General features: G+C 36.2%; 1 long non-coding RNA gene across 1 annotated transcript in view; it reads right to left on the bottom strand.

Annotated features, from left to right (window-relative positions):
- The window catches only part of LOC142346012 (uncharacterized), an 18,408-nt gene extending 4,643 nt beyond the window's left edge, over positions 1-13,765 (bottom strand). Inside the window, exons 1-2 of the long non-coding RNA XR_012759375.1 lie at positions 13,256-13,765; positions 8,942-9,483 (exon numbers count right to left, since the gene is read on the bottom strand). This is a non-coding gene — a long non-coding RNA (uncharacterized LOC142346012). The remainder of the gene's footprint in view (positions 1-8,941; positions 9,484-13,255) is intronic.
- Positions 13,766-15,319: the final 1,554 nt, after the last annotated feature.

The raw sequence follows: 15,319 nt of genomic DNA, 5'->3' as shown, positions 1-15,319 counted from the left end.
TAATATCATAGGCGGTCAAGCTACAGGAACATATAGATTCATTACAGGTTTTTATGGCCTAACAGATATGCCCGCAGAGTTCCAAAAAGCAATAGACACCACATTAAGGGGCCTCAAAAACACATACAGTTTCCTGGACGACATAATGATTGTCACGGGCGGAGGAATAAAAAACCATAAACAACAAGTATTCGAATGTCTGGATAGACTCGACAAGGAAAATCTAAGCATAAACTTAGAAAAATGTCACTTTGCAAAAAATAAAATAGAATGGCTAGGATTTGAAATCAATCAACACGGTATAAAACCATTAGTGACCAAAACCGAAGCCATACAAAGCCTAAAAGCACCCAACACATGTAAACAACTAAAATCTTTCCTGGGTAGTGTACACCACCTAACAAAATTCGTTCCGAATTTAGCAACACAATGCAGAATATTTCGAGAATTACTGAAAAAAGATAACAAATACGTATGGACCACAAAACATCAAAAAGCATTCGAAAAAATAAAAGAACACATAAAAAACATAACCGAAAACACACATTTTGATCAGTCGAGAAAAACACGGGTACGTACAGACGCATCACGATCCGGGCTCGGAGCAGTGCTCGAGCAGGAATCGAACAACGGTTGGGAAACAATAGCATATGCATCGCGTTTTCTAAACAAAGCTGAAGAAAAATACAGCATTAACGAGCTCGAACTCCTAGGCATAGTTTGGTCACCGGAACATTTCAAGCATTATTTATATGGTCAATATTTCACTGTACAAACAGACCATCGGGCACTTCTATCCATACTTAAAGATAAATCAACAAAGGCACACCAAAGCAGATTAACCCGCTGGTGCGATCGGCTAATCCCATTCCACTTTAATATAGAACATATACCAGGCTCAAAGATAGGCCTCACAGATTACATATCTGGAAACCCCCACGGCGCCGCAAAACCAATTAGCATGTACGACGAAGACTTTGTAATAGCACAAATAGATGCTATAGTTAAAACAATTAATGCAATTAGACAACGCGGTAGACCACGAAAATTCCCGATACTGGAAATGCACGACGATTCCAAGACATCAAACACAACGACTGCAATTAAACGTCAAAGAGGCCGGCCGAGAAAAACACCCCTGGAATCGCGGGACGATTCCAAAATCAAAGTGCCTAGAGCACAAAGTCATAAGACAAAAACAAAAGTAGTTCAAAAAAAACATAATTACAGCCTACGCAGACAACATTCCAATCCCAATATAGAAAACCGCGTGACGAGGAATGACGTAATTGAACAAAAAGTCACACAACAAGCGATTGCAAAACCGCATTTGCCAAATAACTCAAATAACAATCAGTTGCTAACACAAGAACAAATTTTTCCAGAAATGCAAACAGAAAGAGACGAAATGCAAAACACTTCCCCAAAGAGCCCAGGAAGATGTCCACTATCATTCACCACCTACCTAAGCCCCAACAAAGAAGAAAACCACCCCCCGCCTCAACAAGAAGAACAAACAACATCAAATACAACACTGGATAAAGCAATCAGAGATGTGTTCAGCTCGACATTAATAGCAGCCATGACCAATAGAGACAGTGTGCTAAGAGAGATTCGAGATTGCATAATCCAGAACGACGAACGCCGATGCAAAGCAGTGAGCAAACAGATATACGCCCACTGGAACCAACTGAGCGTAAACGATGGCTGCATACTACTGGACAACCGCCTCACGATTCCCAATGCACTTAAAGAGGCAGTCATTGATGTTCTGCATGCTACCCACCCCGGCTCATGGGGAATGACAGAACTAGCGAATAGACTCTGGTGGCCCTTCATTAACAGAGACCTCATAAACAAGGCAAAAACATGCCGCCCCTGCACTGAATTTGGTAAGAACCTTAAAAGCATGATACCAAAAACTAAATGGTCACCAATGAAACCATGCGTCGAACCAAACGAAGAAATCCAGATAGACTTTGGTGGACCAATAGTAGACGGTCAAGGAAGGGAAATATACTTTCTCGCTTGCATCGACCGATTTTCAAAATTTCCATCCCTTAAATTATATAATAACGCGAATGCAACAAACGTAGAACACTTCCTAAATAAATATATGTCAATACATGGGGTACCTAGATCTATACGAATGGACCAAACTAGATGCCAAAAGGGTAATATAATTAGAGACTTGTGCAACAGAAACAATATTAAAATTATATTTGCACCCGCAAACGACCATAGATCGATAGGCCTCGTCGAAAGATTAATTCAAACGGTCAAACGAAGACTAGGGTGCATCAAGCTAGATCCCAGACAACACCCGTTTAATATAAAACAATCCTTAAAACAAATCGCACAAGAACTAAGAATATGTCGAAAAAAAGCAACCAATATATCACCATTCGAAGCGCACTTTGGGCGCCCCGCCAATACGCCAATAACCAATCTAACAACAAAACCTGATAGTAGAAATTTAAAATGGCCAAATGTACAACATGACTATTTAGATGACAACATCATGGGAGCGGACGAGCTGATATCCGACGAACGATGGGAACAAGAGGACCTTGACAGCGACGAGGAGGTACGAACTTCAAAAGAGAGGATGCTCACAGCAGCCAAGAACGACACAGGCGAGATCCCTCGAACATTCCGAATGACCACACAATCAACGTTGCAACCGATCGCCGAATCCAGTAAAGGCCTACAACTAGCAAAAAAAACGATTGCTTCAACACGCAGCAAGAAACAACTACAAGGCTTGTACGAAGCAATTCCAGAAGGGGCAGCATTAGTCAAAACATCCGGCTCAACGCTAACGATCAAATACCCGGCACAAGACGACACCGTCCTCCACAAGTCCGAGGTAGCTAGATTCGGTACGTCCATACAGCCCCAAATTCCCTTAATCCAATTCGCGGCACGAAAGACGGTAATCAATCACCATGAAAAGCTGCAGCGAACGATGAACATCCACCAAAAAGAGCAAATGACCAAACTAAAAGGCGAACGCACAATCCGCAAAAGATTGCAAGATTCACCCACCAATCCCAACCTGGCCAACCTCGCGAAAGTCCATCGCACAAAAGTCCCACCGAAAAGGAAATTTGTACAGTCTCCTAAAAAAGGGGACGCGAAGAAGCAACACAAAGACCAATACGCATCCTCGCAAGAAGAAGATGGTGACGATACCATCCCAGCCCACGAGGCAACGGCCGAAGCCAACCCAAAAGACGCAGACTATGAACCACAAGAGTCGATAGACATACATGAAATCAACCAAGGCAAAAAGCCACGACGAAGCAATAGACTCAAAAAGAAGACAACAAAATACGGCCAGACCGAAACTCTATCCACTGACGACGACACAGACGAGACCCAAACCAGCACTCCAATTAAAAGCCCCAAGGGCATCGCAAACTTCCAACCGGATCCAAGTGCGCAGGACGATTCCACGCAAGGGCCGGAAGAACGTAGAAGTACATCACCAACCACAGGCCAAACACAAGAGCCTACTGAGACTGAGCCGGTATCACCTCTGGCCGAAGGACAGGTGCTGGAAGTATCGCTCCAATCACAAGAGTCAAGAGAGAGAGAACTAAGCCCACATGAACTCTAAACAATGCCCTTACAATTGTCTAACAAACTTTTAAAAAACTTTGTTATTTCTCCCGAGGGGAAATGTGGTACATGTGTATTACCATTACAAACATTTCTATTTTACATATGTTATGATGCAGTAAATTAATAATTCTTTCATGCAGTATATATACATTAACATTGTTAACTATATGCAATCGTCCGACGATTGTCTCTTATGTTCAAAGTTAACTGGTACTACGCACTAAGTGTGCAGACTGACAAAAGGTCAACTGCAGTTCTGCCTTAGCTTTCACCGAATAAAGTTGTGCGTTGAATATTCTCTTTTCGATTAGAGCTTAGATCTTATTCTTATAAGTCTAGCATCACAATTATTATTATTATTATTATTATTATTATTATTATTATTATTATTATTATTATTGTTATTATTATTATTATTATTATTATTATTATTATTATTATTATTTTTATTATTATTATTATTGTTATTATTATTATTATTATTATTATTATTATTATTATTATTATTATTATTATTATTATTATTATTATTATTATTATTATTATTATTATTATTATTATTATTATTATTATTATTATTATTATTATTATTATTATTATTATTATTATTATATTGCATGAGTAGTATTAATCGAGAACTTATCATATGATTGAAAACTGTGACTCATTGTATTGCACAACTTAATTACACGCAAAACTTTGGGTTTGAAAAAGCAACCAAAAGGAATCTCAAAAAATCGATTACTTAAAATTAATAATAAATATTTCTACGGATTAGATTACCAAACATTTTTGGCACAAAATAGGTGACCTTTTTCTATGGAATAAATTGTATTTTTGATTATACAGAACTTGAACAACTGTTAACTGCAAATATTGCGGGTTTTTATTATAACCTGACAAAATCTTTTCCTAATAACAAATGAGGACTTCAAATCGGTTTATATTAACTATTAGACAATGTTTAATCTAGTGCAATGATTTATGTTTCCTAATACAACTAATCCTGTCATCGATCAACTAATCTCAATCCTGGCAAAACCGAAAAAAAAATCTGATTAGATTAAAAACTGAGAATGAGCAATTGTTCAAAAATAGTAGTAGTATGAAACACGGTTTCGAGCTGTTGCAAAAATGCTGTCTTGTTTGCGTTTGAAATCTCGGAGTCTCGGATTACTGCTGTGTTAGGAAATTGATTTCTAGCTAAAGGATGGTTCTTAACATCACCAATTTTGTTCATATTTGTACCTGAGGAATATTGTTTCGTGGGAAAGCTACTTAGCCTTCAATTAGTGACGCAGTTGCAGCATTAAGTTTTAAAGAATAGTTCAAAAAGAGGAAATTTAGGATTTATGAACCTTAGCAACCGTAGGATGATCATATATCGTTGTTACTAGCCCTAAAAAGATGACATATATCACTTACTGAACTAATAATTGCAAGATCAAAAATTTTGTAAATCTTGCGTGGAGCCTTATATGTTCGTTGTATGATTTCCAAGAATGTTCATCACTTAAGCAGCTTTTGGCCTTTATGGTAAATAAGAGGAGGTGGAATTAACTGTTAGAATGGTTATTAGATTCTGTCATTGAACGTTTTTGGTCAATCTCATTTCGGTGACTTTTCTTCGATCTATTCTGTTTTGCCCCCCCCCCCCCCCCCAGTTTAGTGAGCATAAATCTTTTATGACCCCCAGACGCACGTGCTATTTTCTTACATAGTAACGTGCTATATAACAACATATAATTTGTATCGGGGGGTCATAAAAAACACTGGGGGGGGGGGGGGCGAAACAGAATAGATCCCTTTTCTTTTATTCTCCCGCTTTTTTGCTTTTTTTCTGTGATTTGTGATTTATCATTCTTAGAGGTTTTTGAGCTCATGTTATACACAGTTCATCATAAACCGTATGAAAAAATTATACGAATTGATTTATTATACGCACTATGATAAATCAAGCACAATCAGTCAAAAACTCCTTGAAAAACCAGTTCCGGTTTACAAAATCAATTCTGAAATCTTGATTTGAAAACTGCAAACGCTGAAGTTTTTATCGCAGATTCTAAAAGATATATTAACCAAAAAAATAGTAAATGTAGTTTGTTTTCTATTTTTGCGTTCTGTCTGTAATCTGAGGATTATTCATGATGATAGATATTTCAAAAATAAATGAAAAAGGTAGTTCAAGTTGAAAATTGAAAAAGATTGTCACAAAATTTTTTTTGGCTTTTTGCCTATTATCTGAGCTTTTTTCTTGATAATACAAATTTCAAAATTAAAAGAAAATGCGAAATTCAAGCTGAATTCTGAGCAAGATTGTCACAAAATTTTGGTTTATTTGGTTCCATTTGGTTTATGAATTCACCTACATGAGCTCTAGAATTACTTTACAAATATGTAATGACTGCTGAATATTTTATGTTGAACACCAGCATCAACTAATTGAACATTCATATCTATCTCAATGTCAGTCGTTCTTCCATTTATCCAATTTCTTGCTCAGTTTGATAAAAACAAGGCTAATGATAAATCGTGTTGGAAGGTTTGAATCTTTCTACTGGCAATCCACTGCACTAACAGACTGTAAAAATTAACCGCCTGTAAAAAGCCTTGAGGACCAGATATATTTGATGGCAGTCGAGCAAGCCGATAGGCAAGCAAATTGTGAAAAGGGCCAATTTAGCCCAAAAATTTCGAGATGGTTGTTTTAAAAATTGTCCCTGACAGGCCGCATGTTTCTGGATGGCAGGCCGGAGGTTTCGGGGTTACATCCAAGAGACGATGATAGGTTTGGTTGCCATTGACAGCAGTCCGCATTGCTTGCAACCATTAGATGTGGATATATTATTAACCAACCTATTAGCGATGTATTATTTCTTATAGATTACATAACTACTACATTACTTTCGGCTTACTATTATGTAGGCGTACCTTTACTTTGAATTACTTGAGGTTCACCGAAATATTTACACTCGCGTGGTGCAAAACTGTTTTGGCTCAAAAAGTTTTTCTGAAGTTGCGTCTAACGCAATGAATGTTCTGGCTCTCTTTAAGGAGCTCAGAAAACTCTTGTTTTCTTTAGACACAAACATATTTCTTTTCTGCATTTAAACGCTATATTAGCTAAATGTTTCATATGAAATAGAAAGGAAATTTTTAAAAAATGGCCTTCAGATTTTTTGGCTGAAAATTTGGACTGGAAATGAAAACTGTTACGTTTATTAAACGCTCTATGATAAATGAAGCTCGATGAGTCAAAAGCTCCTTGAAAAAAAACAAGAACCACCCATTCCGTTATACAAAAACAATTGTAATGTGGTGATTTGAAAACAGGAAACGCTGAATATTTATAACAGATTATCGAAGGTATAATATAACAGTAAATTATCAATTTTCGATTTCTATTTTTGCCTGATTTCTCAACTAAGGCATTTCGTCTATTATCTGAGTTTAATTTACGATGACCAAAAATTGAAAAATTAATTGGAAATGCTAGTTAAAACTGAAATGAGAAAAAGATTGTCGCAAAATTTTTTCACTTGGTTTATGAATTCACATACATGAGCTCTAGGATCACTTTAACAATATGTATTGACTGCTAAAAGTATTACATTGAACACCAGCATAAACTAATTGAACAGTGATGTCTAAGTCAATGTTAGTCATTTTTCCATTTATCAAATTTCTCGCTCTGTTTGGTAAAGAAAGAGGCTATTGCTACATCGTGTTGAAAAGTTTGCTTCTTAGTTCTAGCAATCCACTGCATTATCAGACTGAAAAAACTAACCACCAGTAAAAGCCCCTTGAAGACCAGATATATTTGATGGCGGTCAAACAAGCCGATAGGGGTCCAAGCCGAATTTTGTAGAAAAGAATCAAGTTAGCCCAAAAATTTCGAAATGGTTGTTTTTTAAATTGTCCCTGGCAGGCCAGAAATTTCCGGATTAAAACCCAGAGAAAAACATGGCCATAGACAGCTATATTCATAAGCTCGCACCCACAAAATGTCTACAAAGGGCGTACTTTATTTTCTATTGTGCACTCGAATACATTAAAAGTTACAATAACTAAGCTCAATCTTCATTGTAACGATTAACGGTGTATTGTTTCTTACAGATTACATAACTATTACATAACTTCCGGCTTACTTTCAAGTCAGGTTAGAAAATTACTCGTTTTCCTTACAAACATATTTAATTTTCTGCATTTAAGCAAATTTGGACCAATGCCCACTACTCCAGTGTTCAAATATGCCAAATTTTTTTTTGAACCACTATACCCGAAAATTTCCAATGAACTGTTTTCAAATTGTGCCTGGGAATGATAATTTTTTTGAAGTGTGCAATCAATATTTTTAACCAAAATATAACAAGTGTTCGTAGATTCGATAAATTCATTTTAGCTGTTTGGCGAAGGTTTTTGGTAACCAATGAGATTTTGATCAATTAAAACTGATTTGTGATAAGTTTGCTTCGACCAAAAACCTATGAAAAACTATTTTTTGAAAAACCTATGGAAGCTATTTTTTTAAATAAAAGCCAATGAAAAACTTTCTCTCTAAGCATGCTATTTTCTTATGACAATAAAAAGCTACTACCATTTTCAACGAGCCTCATTTCCTCACATCAAACAACTAGTCAAATTATTTCAAATCTGCATGTGGCAATATATATTAGTTTTGAAAAACTTATTATCATTTTGAAATTTTGCGATTTTTCAGAGTCAATTTTTCGGAGCTGAAGCAATTTCAAAATCTTGAAGAAAAAAACCCCAGTACTGATGCCCCTTTTCTTAGCATTATTGAAAAAAAAAACAAATTAGATGCAATTCGGGAATTCAATAAAATTTAAAAGATTCTTTTGTGTCTTCCCATAATTACACCTCTTTTTCTTCCTTTCCTCTATCGAAACTGAGACAGGAAAAACGGAAAACAGATAAATTTTTGATAACTCTTCTTAAAATAAATTTTTTTTTCTGATAAAATCCCGGACTTGAGTCTCGGAGCATTTCAGCGCTGAACCAGCACATTTCAAGAGTAAAAGCTTAATTCAGTTTTGAAACAATGCATCTCCAGAATATTTCAAGTTTATTTATGTACAGTATGATTACCTTGAGGTTATAGAGTTCGCCCAAGCTAACTGTATAGTCTGAAAATTAGTCAAGCCCTAAAATAATTTCAGCCAATAAATCTTTAAGCATTTTGAGCCAAAATTGAGCTCACTTAAGCACAATTTTCAGATAAATCTTAGATCTAAAAACTGATCAGTATCTGGCGTGAAATGATTGTTTATTATATAACTGCTTCACCACCCACCTTTGAACTGTAAAAACTGGTCATCTCTCTGGCAAAATGGAAGCTGCTTTTTTTCTACCAAATCAAATTGAAGTTCTTGTTGACGTAAAACTATGTTGCCGTTAGTTTTATAGAAAGGCAAATATTTCGGATAATAGTACATAAATGAGAATAAACAAAGCAGAATTGATAACTGGATTAAACAAAAACGTGATGAATAGGTTTGCGCCATGGCATTTTTTAGGTAACTAAACAGCCGTTATTTCTCACCCAGCAATTATGTCACAAGTAGACAAAACGAAACAATTACTCATAAATCCTCGCGATATTTAGTTCACGGCACTTGTTTCAATTAAAAAAACACTAGACAAAAACCGGATAATGCATAATTCAAAACCATTATGATAAAATGATAAAATAAGCTAATTTGGCAACAACTTGAAAAATTTAACAGGCTGCTCTCATAAAAAGCGTGGTTAAAGTTGATGAGTGGTAAATTATCAATCAAAGTGGTAGAGACTGTAAAAAAATTTTTGCTAATTTTTGTTGCAATGAGGGCAATGCTGTAGATATTATGGATCTTTTCCGCGGCCGCATTATGCATGCATTTGAATTCATTACATGTGAATACACGTGAATTAGCAATTGGAAAATATTAAAAGAAAGGTGGTTTGAAATTACTACAACGAGCTAGGTCGGGTTGGAGTCCAGTGCTGAATCATTAAATCTCCATTATATTTTTTTCTGTCAAGATTTCTGATCATGGCACTTTTTAGACTGTACATTATGGAAAATTTCTGTTTTTGTACAGTCCGACTTTTTCACTTGCAAATCTCTGCTCAGTCTGTATTTTAGGATGACTAATCCCTGGTTTCTCGCTGATCATCATGCAACACAGGATGACTCATCGATGGTTTTTTACTGTTCGGAATGTGAAAAAAAACCAGTTTTTACTGATCATACTGTGCTCAAGGATGATTAAATCTGAACGCTCTATGGTCATTCGATCTCATAAAAAGATCTACCCAATGACATAGAAAAGGTTCGAAAAGCTTCTTTCTATTAAAAATATCTTATTTCTGATGAAAAAAATAAGTTTACAAGCATATCTCAATGAAAATAAGTGAGGTAGTTCTCTATACTGATAGGTTTTCAGATTTTTTTAAATACACTTTGAACTGGCACGCTGAACTGTGAAACTGGCATGTTGAACTTGTGTGACCTCAAACCACCTGTGTGTCAAATTGCGAGAGGCGAACCCGTCGAATCGCCGGTCAGTGGGTCTGACAGCGTCCAGAAGTGTCACTACCTGCCACTTTTGGACATTCGGCAGCTGTTGCTTGACATCAGATGATCCAAATCAAGATGACAATGTCCCGTTTTGACCAGACACAATCCATTTTGATAACTCATACATCAGAAAAAAATCTGAGCTGCCAATGGAGAATCCACAAATGAATCACAGCCTCATACAAGCTTGCATAACAACAAGTTAAGAAGGCTTGCTTGAACAAATATTACACAATGTTACAGGGTACTAGATAAAACAGGATACGACAGAGCACAAAAGAGTAAAAACAGAGTACAAAAAGTAAAACAGAGTGCAAAGCATTTTTGCACAGACAATTACTATCCGTCTACCAATGATTGACCAACTCCTCAAAAACTGAGAGAATCATTGCAAACATATGCTGGTTCCCTTGTCCATATCGGTTGACATGAAACGTGTTCATGTGCTAAAAGCCTTTTTTAACAAGTTTTGTACTTTTAAAGCGCACATCAAGTTTTTCTGACAAATAAGCATTTTAATTTGAGACTACATTTGGGTTGAAATCACGATGACGCATGCGTTCTGTAAATTCGACACATGTTGGCCAAATTGCGCCCTTGAATGTTAAAAATGTCGGCAAATTGTAATTAGGGCTTCATGGTTGAACATCATTGTCACCGACAATCACAAAGAAGTGGATAAAATGTCGCCCCTAACCTCCCCCACCAGCACTCTTTAACATTGTACTTTTAGTAATAGTAACTCCCCATCATGAACCCCAACCCCCACCAAGAATCCCCTTCCCCCCTATTCGTGCGACACGTTGAGAAAAAACTACAATATTCGAGATTTCGTTTTCAATATTTTTACTGTTTATTCTATGATGTTACTCCGGTCAGAAATAACAATGGATTTTCTATGCCAAGTAAAATTAAATGATAAAAAGTTGCTCGTGGTTTTCACTGCTGAGAGATTTCGTAAAAAGGCTTTCAGATAGTCTGATTCAGTTCTGGGTCCTCGATTTATAATAGAAAGTTGAAGATTCAGCCCTGAAATGGACTGGCACTAGACTCCGGGTACGCGCATAATATTAGCGCACTGTAAATATTGTAAAATAAGAATAAAAAACTTGGTTTTATTGGTGGTCATAGAGACAGTTGAAGTAAAACCGGCATAAGAACAAGACGAAAGTTTTGTAATAGTTACGCAATTCATCAGAAATATTGTATTATTAGCCGTTCAAATCAACACGGCGCATAGTATTATAGTGCATAACGTATTCCAATGCACAAAAGAAACAAAGGTACCTCAATTTTGAGATATCTACTGGGTACAAGCCTCAGCGGGCCGCTGTCCATGCCCGCGTCGAGAAAAGATCGGAAAAATATATAAGATAAGCGGTGAAAAGTTGTTTTTTTTTACTACAAATTTTGTACATAATTTTGCGGTGAGATGAGCTGAATGCGTAAAAAATTATGTAAGTTCACCGCTAGAGTAAGAGATGAACTTACAAAAATTCGCCACATTTCACCGCTTACTACAAGTTACCGTCCTTGTACGGATTTGAACCTCTCACACCCTGGAAGTCAGCCCCTTCTTCCACTGCGCCACTTCTCACTAAAATCTAGCATATTTGTTTGGAATTTAAATCAAATTGACTCTACTTTTTGTAAAACATACACGTTGACTTTTTATAAGATTAGCGGCGAAATTACAACTTTTGTGTTGAAATGTGGTGACTTTTGTAAGTTCATCGCTTACTCTAGTGGTGAACATACATAAAGTCACCGCCTAAAAAAAGTTTCAAAAAGATGTATAATTATTCATGGGTAAAATTTCCGTGCGTTTTTTAATAAATGTGTTCTAACTTCGTTGAACAAAGACCATTCGAAGCGTTTTCTAAACAGAGAATTTTTGTTATTTCACAATCAAGTTAAGCGGTGAATTTATGTAATTTCACTGCATTCACTGCTGTTCTCACACAATTTAAACACTTTTTCTAAGCGGTGAATTTGAGTAATTTCATCGCATTCACCGCTTATCTTACAAAATTTGGACACTTTTTCAAAGCGGTGGATGCGGTGACATTACATAAATCAGGCGGTGAATGCGGTGAAAAAAAAACTTATCGCCTTGTACCGGTGAAATTACAGAATTTCACCGCTGAATTTAGCGGTGAAGTTACATTAATTCCCAATTTCACCGTTAAATTCAGCGGTGAAATTCTGTAATTTCACCGATACCAGGCGATAAGGTTTTTTTTCACCGCATTCACTGCCTCATTTATGTAATGTCACCGCATTCACCGCTTGTCTTACATAATTTGGACACTTTTTTCAACGCGAGCAATATGTAATTTCAGCGCTAAATTTAGCAGTGAAATTATGTAATTTCACCGCTACCAGGCGATAAATTTTTTTTCACCGCATTCACTGCCTCATTTATGTAGTTTCACCGCATTCACCGCCTATCTTACAAAATTGTCCGCATTCATCGCTTATCTTACATAATTTTGCGTTGAATGGCGGTGACACCTCTGCCCGGGTGGCCATGCCTCTCATCCGCTGTGGGATGTAATCCGTAAACTGCAGGCAGGTTATCGCGGCAAAGCCAAGAAGCGGGCGAAGAGCGCCCACCTGGCCGCCTGGGGCAACTTAAAATATGAGTATCTCAAAATTTTTTCTCTTACTTGACCTCATTTTCAATATTCGGCTAGCTTGCCTATCGCTGGCTTGGCCACCACTGTTCTTGTTGCATTTTTAGGAATTATGTGCTTTGTAAATGGGTCTAGTACTTTGAAATGAGTCTAGTACTTTGAAATGGGTCTTGTACTTTGAAACGGGTCTAGAGTACTCTGATTTTGCTAAAAAATAGTTGTTGATAGTTGTTGGATGTATTTTACTAGGCATGCAATTTTAAACATAAGTAAATTTTCCAGAAGGGAGCAAAACATTAACATTGTGGGGGGTGCCAAGGTTTTTGCGGCTATATATAACTGGGGGGGGGGACTAGCGGAAAAGATCCGATTTTGTTTTGTTTTTAAAAATATTGTTTCTGCTCATCACATTGGTTTCCGTTTGCTTTGAGAAGTCTGTTGATGAGTTTTTTTAAAATGGTTTGAAAACAAAGTAATTATCAAAAAATTATTCAGAATCTGAACCCCCTCAATAATGCACATTGCAAAATAAGCCTATCGCTAAACAGCAGTAGAATTTAAGCTGCGGAATTTTGGCTACGGTAACTCAATGATGAAAAGAGGAATAGAGTTATGGTCAATAAATACTTTTTTGAAAATTTGTTTTGAATACAATTTATTGTAAATAAAATGCAACATCCTACAAGATTCGTCTCGACTTGTAACTATAATGATTACTTTCAATTAATAAAAAAATGTTCACACGTGTCAACATTTTAATAATTATCGCTCATAATTATCAAATAGTTTGTTGGCTCTTTTCAGTTTTGGCAATGTTTTGCTGGCACGCCCTGGCCAACAAAAGAAAGAAAGGCCAAAACAGAATACGAGAAATTATCAAATCAAGTATTAGAATGTCACAAACGGGATAAAGGGGGAAACAAAGCAACCAATGAACCATGCAGCGTGATTGAAATGAACAACTGTATTTGATCATGGGCGCGGAAATTTAATACAGCGGCTGAACTGACGTTTTTTGCAAAAAAAATTAAAATACGTTATATTGTGTGTAAGTAAATTCAAAAGCCGTTAAACCAGAGCCGATATATGAACTAAAATAAAGACCAACCAACATCCTCGACACAGAAAAAAACACATACACACACACACACACACACACACACACACACACACACACAAACACACACACACACACACACAGACACACACACACACACACACACACACACACACAAACACCCTCAAGCACACGCAAACACACATAAAATGCCCGAGAAAAAATTAAATCATCTCTGTGATCTTGCTGATGTAGGCAATAAAAATTTGAAATAATCTTCCCGGTGAATGATTTTGCCCTTATAGAACAATCTGAGTTGAAGTTATCAAGAACTATCACAGCTTTAAAATACAATTTAACCTTAAATTGTTTCCATCATGAACTTTATTGTCAATTTCGTAGTCAAAGATAACCATTGGATGCCTATCAAACAAAATCAAGTTCCTATGGCAACGAGGGAGCCATACTTTCTTATCTTTAGTTCAGTGGCCCACTTTGAAAAAAAATGAAAAAATTTTATATTGCCATTTTTTGCGTCAATAGAAGAATCAAGTCGACGTTGATTTGACTTCAACGTTATTGTATCCGTTCGTAACCATTGTGTCCATTTGTTTTGGGAACTATTACAGGTTTCGGAAATTGTCAATTAGACGATGCATGAGTAATTGATGAAAATAGAATTTTATACACCCTGGTGATCTATTTCAAAAGTGTCTCGAAACAAACTAATAGGCATTTAATAAAATGGTATGAATCACTTTTATAGTTTGAACGTACCTTTCCTTTTTTCGGTTGCAAATTTTTTTGTTTAATTAGGATTGCCAAACGGCTGTGGAACTTAAGCAACATTTTTCATGGATGAAAAAATAGAGGTTTTTGGCTGGAATAAAAAATTGAGAGACCGTGCACCGATATGTCTCGATTTTGTAACAAATATTCGAGGTGAAAAAACGGCTCAAACTTAACGAAACTGCAAATGTACATTAGATGACTGACTGCTTAATTCTCTGAACCTAATGGCATGTTCAAAACTTAATGGCATATTCTTTGATTGTGAAACTGTGAATCATGGTGTGCAACAAGGAAGTGTTTTAGGACCACTCATTTTTTTTTATATATGAACGACTTTTCATCTATTATAAACACAAGGGAGAATATAATTCAATTCGCAGATGACACAAGTGTTGTTTGTTGCGGAAAGGAAAGTAGCTTACAAGGAAGAGAAAAGTCAGAAAAATTTTGCAAAAAAACAGAAGAGTATGTAGAGATGAACAAATTAATTTTGAATACAAACGAAACCGATTTAATCTTTTTCTCGCGCAAAATTTCTGGTTTTGGGTCTATTTTTTTATAATAAAGAAGTTCCGGAACACGAAAACAGATACCTTTGTATTCAAATAATTGACGAGAACCTTT

This window comes from Convolutriloba macropyga, chromosome 9 (assembly GCF_964194025.1).
Source record: "Convolutriloba macropyga chromosome 9, txConMacr16.3, whole genome shotgun sequence".
In the NCBI taxonomy this organism is placed as follows: domain Eukaryota; kingdom Metazoa; phylum Xenacoelomorpha; order Acoela; family Convolutidae; genus Convolutriloba; species Convolutriloba macropyga.
Note: the sequence above shows the minus strand (reverse complement) of the source record. Positions and strands in the feature narration are given on the sequence as shown.